The following is a 6,408-nucleotide window of genomic DNA, read 5'->3' as shown; positions in this document are numbered from 1 at the left end:
AAGCAATAACGCAGGTCACAGTATCTTTACCATGTTTATTATCACGTATATTAGTGGTCGAAGATCACGGCAGAAAGTTGAGAGGTCGAGATGGCCCACGAACGTGCTCGCGGAAGAGGCATTAGTAGCGAATTAGTAGCGAAGTTAGAAGTATGTAACTAGAGTCTATATGACGCCCGTAACTCCATTGCGTCTACTAATATATATTCTGTGGTTGCGCCAAAATTCGTCGCGGGAACCCTACATTTTTCCGGTATTAAAAGTATCCTATGTCCTTTCCGAGACTCAAATCAGACCCAGCAAAATCGGTTCAGCGGGCGTGAAGAGGTAACAGATTGACAGACAGACACAATCTCGCATTTAATAATAATAATAATTCGATTTGAAACTTAAATCTTTCAAATAAGCTTTCCGTCTCGAGTTCAAGCTTCAAGGTCATAGTAAGAGATGAGTCAGTCGAAAGCTGTGAAAGCCTTGAGATAAAATCTCGACGTCAGCCCTTAAGTACCAAGTACCGCTCAAGGTCCCAACATATTGTATTCAATCAGCTTAATCTTCACATCATCCATCGCGATTCGCGTCATAACGAGCTAAATATCCATACTTAATATAAATGTGAAAGTATGTGGGAGAGTCATGCTTCGGCACGAATGGGTCGGATCGACCGGAGAAATACCACGGGCTCACAGAAAACCGGCGTGAAACAGCGCTTGCGCTGTGTTTCGCTAAGTAAGTGAGTTTACCGGAGGTCCAATCGCTTACCCTATTCCCTTCCCTACCCTCCCCTATTACCCTATTCCCTCTTAAAAGGCCGGCAACGCACCTGTAGCTCTTCTGATGCTGCGAGTGTCCATGGGCGACGGAAGTTGCTTTCCATCAGGTGACCCGTTTGCTCGTTTGCACCCTTATTTCATAAAAAAAAATATGTCTGTCTGACATATGACGCTGACGGCTATTTTGAGTGACGGGAAAGGACAAAGGAATAAGGATACTTCTTATCCCGAAAAAATGTACGGTTCCAGCACGATAAACGAACGAGAGTTGCGGGCACCATCTAGTTGCCTATAAAGTACTTAGAGAACTTTCTAACCTGTCTGGAACATTGTAATTTGTAACTCATATTTTTCAAGGATTTTCCCTTTCTCAAAGTTTATCTGTATGCTGTGTGTAGTAATTCTGTCCGAGGTAAAATGATATTAACTATTTCGTAGACTTTATCTTTTTATTAGCACTTGGATTGGTCAACCTCAAGATATTAGCCAATAAATAACGCTGTTGAATAGATAAACTGCTGTCAGAAAACCTCAAAATGCAATGGGCACTAAAGAAGCTCCCTATGGCTTAATTTACACCGAAATGGAAGCGTTAATTTTCGCCTCATGCGGGAATTCGCTGGAATCAGTTTTTTTTTAAATGAAATAAGGGGGCAAACGAGCAAACGGGTGACCTGATGGAAAGCAACTTCCGTCGCCCATGGACACTCGCAGCTTCAGAAGAGCTACAGGTGTGTTGCCGGCCTTTTAAGAGGGAATAGGGTAATAGGGGAGTGTAGGGATGGGAAGGGAAGGGAATAGGGTAGGGGATTGGGCCTCCGGTAAACTCACTCACACGGCGAAACACAGCGCAAGCGCTGTTTCACGCCGGTTTTCTGTGAGAACGTGGTATTTCTACTGTCGAGCCGGCCCATTCGTGCCGAAGCATGACTCTCCCACGTATAAACCCCCACCCACGCATAATGCTCGAGCTTTCCCGCGAATTCCCACGTCATCATCGCATTGTTTGTATTCTTTTACTTGACTAGTTTGCGCCACTTCTCGCGGACTTACACACCGACAGCACCGGCGAATTCTCGAGAATTCCGTGCAAGACGCGCGTCTAATGTTTTGGCTCGTATTAATTCGTATGTTAAACTGTTGATATAAAGTATAGTTGTGCTAAGTACAGTTTCGTTGCAAAAAGTCGCTGTCGCTCCACTTCGTGGCGGTATAAATTGAGACTGAAAATTATTATCTGAAATGTAAAGGTGCTCCCTACCGCGAGCATTCACTTGTAATGTAACATTATAATATTATATTCGTTTTGAGCATTACATCACACGTGTAACATTAAATATTCGACTTTGAGCATTACATTACAATACTATCTTCCTAACTGACAGCATTCGCGTGTAATGTAACATTAGACTTTGAGCATTCCATAGCTAGTTGATGTTACAAGTTGTATCAAGATATTACACACTGTATCATTACAAGGTGCGCATTGTAATGCTCGGATTTGTATCATTACAAGGTGCGCATTGCAATTTGCGATGCTCGACTCTGTAACGACTGACGCACAGAATATAATATTATATTAGTAGTGACTGACGTTACATTACAAGCGAATGCTTGAAAAAGGTGAGGGAGCACCTAAAGAAAGCCCGCGCCACAGAAATTTAAGTACCTAGAGTAATTATAGTTATTTCCACACTGTGCACTTTCATCTTTGATTTTCGTCATCGACTTTCATATTTGCGCATTCATTAATTGAACGCGTCAAGGAACGCAACGCCAATATTGTCATTTTTGAAGTTTTGGATACGGTCAGAGGGCATGCGTCGCAGGCATGCCTCACGTTCGCTGTTGACTGCGCTACGCATGCCATCGCATGCCCTTGACGAACAGAAAAAGGCACAGTGTGGACTATTGGGCTTTATCTCGAGACACCTTCTATTACGTAGGTACACGTATCAGGTCATCAGTCTTCTCGTTTTGTCTTATCATAGGACATAAAACAAGTGACAAAACTAATCGTCTATTATGTCATTCAGGATCATACATCAAGGTCCAGGACATCAGTATTGCCATATACAAGCCTAACCTTTTCATCATCACAGACTCATATTGAACCTTACTTACCGGTGATAAAGCCTATTTTGCAGTCAACCGCCAGATTTGGGTGATATAATAGCGTGGTTTCCATGCAGAAGCAAGGCCGCCGTCTTCCTACGGCTATCCAAATAATAATGCAAAAAGATGTGACTCATTCAGCGAATCCAGTTCAAATACAACCTTAAAAACCTTGTACTTCTGTAAAAAATAGAACAAGAGCAGCATTTGTAAAAGTATTTGGGATAAGCAAGGGATAAGACGTCTGAAATTGAGGGCACATTTAAAAATAAAAATCTTTTTTGAAACGTCGAAATTGTCAAGCAATTGATTAAATATTATAGATTAGGGGTTCCCAACCTTTTTTCAGCCCGCTTCGCAGTTACAGTATTGCCTGTGGTATTGCCTTGCCTATTATATATTATATCCTCAGTAACAGTGCCATAGTAATAAAAAAATCTTAGTTGGGACAGCTTTAAAAACTTCATAACTACACTGCAGAGTGCAGACTACTGCTACTACGTTTCATCCTGTGTTTTAGCAACTATTATCTATTCTGTGGTTTTAGTCGAGACTCGGGAGTTAAATATAATTGGAATCTCGGAATCGGCTCCAACGATTTTCATGAAATTAGTATATAAGTACCTAGGGGGTTTCGGGGGCGATAAATCGATCTAGCTAGGAATCATTTTTAGGAAATATCATTTTATTCGGGTTTTATCGAATACCAAGCGAAGCTCGGTCAAATAGCTAGTACCATACTAATTACTAACAGATACAAAAATCGGTAAGTAAGTACCTATAAAAACAATATTCATAATAACATCCTTGCTATGCAATTTCTTTAAGGCGCTTTAAGTCAATTAAATATTTAAAACCATAAAATAAGAAAATACTATAATATACAACTACTATATAATATAACTATACTAGTATAACTGGTATGTGATATAAACTAAATAAAATTAAAATAAAAACACATTTATTGTTAAGAAAAATCTTATACTTATTACTAAAGTACAAAGTTTTGTTTGAGATTCATAATATTTTTATGTCAAAGAAACTTATCTATTGATCGTGATCGTTCATGAAATTTTTGTCACACTTATTGACAACCTTAATTATTTTCAATTAAATTAAGTCAATAAAACATAATTTAATTTAAATTTATTAACTTAATTTAATTATATTACTAACATTGTAAAAATAAACACTATGTTACACTAAATGAATGATCGTTCATTATAGTACCTAACCATGGTTCACTATAAGGGCCGCGCCACACCGGAATGGCAGCGGCGAGGCGAGCACTTTCAGTGTTATATGATTTTAAACTTTATCTTCATTATTGTAATACATAGTATCGCTTGAGAAATCGCGGCCACGAGCGACCACGAGCGGCTACGGGCGGCCGTAGACTTCTCAAGCGATACTATGTGTACTATTAACTATTCTGTGGCGATACTATGTATTAGAATAGTGAAGATAAAGTTTAAAATCATATGACACTGAAAGTGCTCGCCTCGCCGCTGCCATTCCGGTGTGGCGCGGCCCTAAAGGTGTAAACTGTAAAGGTGGCTTTCCGATCTTTGCCATTCTTTGCAGTAAGCGACCGCGACCCACAAAAATTCAAACAAAATGGCACTTTATAATAAAGGCTATAAGTTTCATTTTCTATCGAGTATCGACCTTGCTCTAGCGCAGGGGTTCCCAAACTTATTTTGTCTATTGCCCACTTCGAGATAAAGTGATGTTCTAGCGCCCCCCCTTGTTTCAACTTTCAATTTAAAATGCATCCAGATGAAATGAAATTACAAATCACCGCCAAGTCTCTACACAACGCCCCCATTTTTTTTCCGGGTCATACACCTTCCACCCACAAGGGGGCGTTATCGCCCACTTTGGGAAAGGCTGGTTTAGCGACCCATGCCGCCGCTGCTTTGTAATGGCGTACAGCAAATAGAAGCCTAAGTCATAAGACTGTGTCATTTTGTTTTAATTATTGTCGATCGCGGTCGCTTGCGGCAATGATCGGAAAGCCACCATAAAACTAGAATTATATTATAATTAATTAATTTAAAATTCTCTACTAGTAACTCCACCATTGATAGTGTAGTGTGTACTTACAAAAAATGTCACAAGCAATAATTCTAAGAGGACCTCGTGCCCTCTGCCCTTCTGCAATGCTGAGATGGCATTGCGATTTGCGGAAGGGCTTGGGTTGCTGCTGCCACTGTAGTGACGCTTTACAAGCAGGGTTGCTTTGTGTAAACTGTGCAGCCTTATAGACACAAATATTGTAAACTGTGCAGCCTTATAGACACAAATATTGTAAACTGTACAGCCTTATAAACACAAATATTTTTTTATCCCCAAAAATACAGCTTTACAAAGACTTTGGTGGATATTTCCATTGAGTATAAACTAGTGCCAGAAATCTCCAGAAATATCTAGTAATAAGGGATTAATGATACACTAGAATTTGGTGTAGTAGAGCCGACAAATTGATTTTAAAATACGGGTGTCACAAAACTAAGTGATAATACTTTAGGGCCTTATGTGCAATTAAACCTACCTGCCAAATTTTTCCAGGGCTTAGGTCCATTTAACCAAAAAAAATCGTTGCAGAACGGTCACTTCGCGGCAGTGAGTATGAGCGGGGGTGACGCGGCCCGCGGGGGGTGGTGCGCGCGCGGGTCGTGTCCATTATGTTTTTTAGGATAACTTTCGGAAGCTATTTCTCAACATTTTAGTACTGAGTGATTATAAAAGAAAAAATACGTGTATTTTTATTTTTAACATGGAGTATATCAAAATTTGGCCGGAAGGTTTAATTGCACTCTGTATAGTGTATAACTTAGTTTTGTTACACTCTGTATAGTAAACACTAAACGGTGATCTTTAAACTGAAGATTATAATATCTTCTTACTTTCTAATAGGTTAGCATTATTAATATGTTTTGATCAAAGTTGAGAATAACTTATTCTATTCATGCTTATCTAAATACTTATAGTCAGCTAACTTAAAAACTAGAAAATGATCGTAAGGACTAAGGAGCTATCAACATAGTACCTACATTGGGACTGCCTATTTAAAAATAACAATATCTGATCGTAAAAATATTACTAACGCCTACGTAATTCAAAATATTAAAAACATATATCATCAAATCATATATCTATCAACAATAAAAACATAAAAATAGTAAAAATTACCCAATATTAGGTAGAATTGCTTAAAAATGATCGTACTAAGTATTCAGTATCACTTAACTAATTAAACCAACTTAAATGATATTTTCATTACAAATGATCGTAAGGAGAAATCATCATCATTACTTAGGACTACGCAATTAAAAATATTATCTGATCGTAAAAAGCAATCGATGTTACTTCAGTATGCTTACTTAATTAAAAAATAATAAAATGATCGTAGGATGTAATAATTAAAAACTTTAAAACTAAAATTGTTTAGGCCTACTTAACTTATTGAACAAATCTATTTTAAAAATAATTATGTCGTTTTAGCGTTCCTTACCCA

Source organism: Aricia agestis, chromosome 9 (genome assembly GCF_905147365.1).
Source record: "Aricia agestis chromosome 9, ilAriAges1.1, whole genome shotgun sequence".
NCBI classification, from domain to species: domain Eukaryota; kingdom Metazoa; phylum Arthropoda; class Insecta; order Lepidoptera; family Lycaenidae; genus Aricia; species Aricia agestis.
This window is presented reverse-complemented; position numbering follows the sequence as displayed.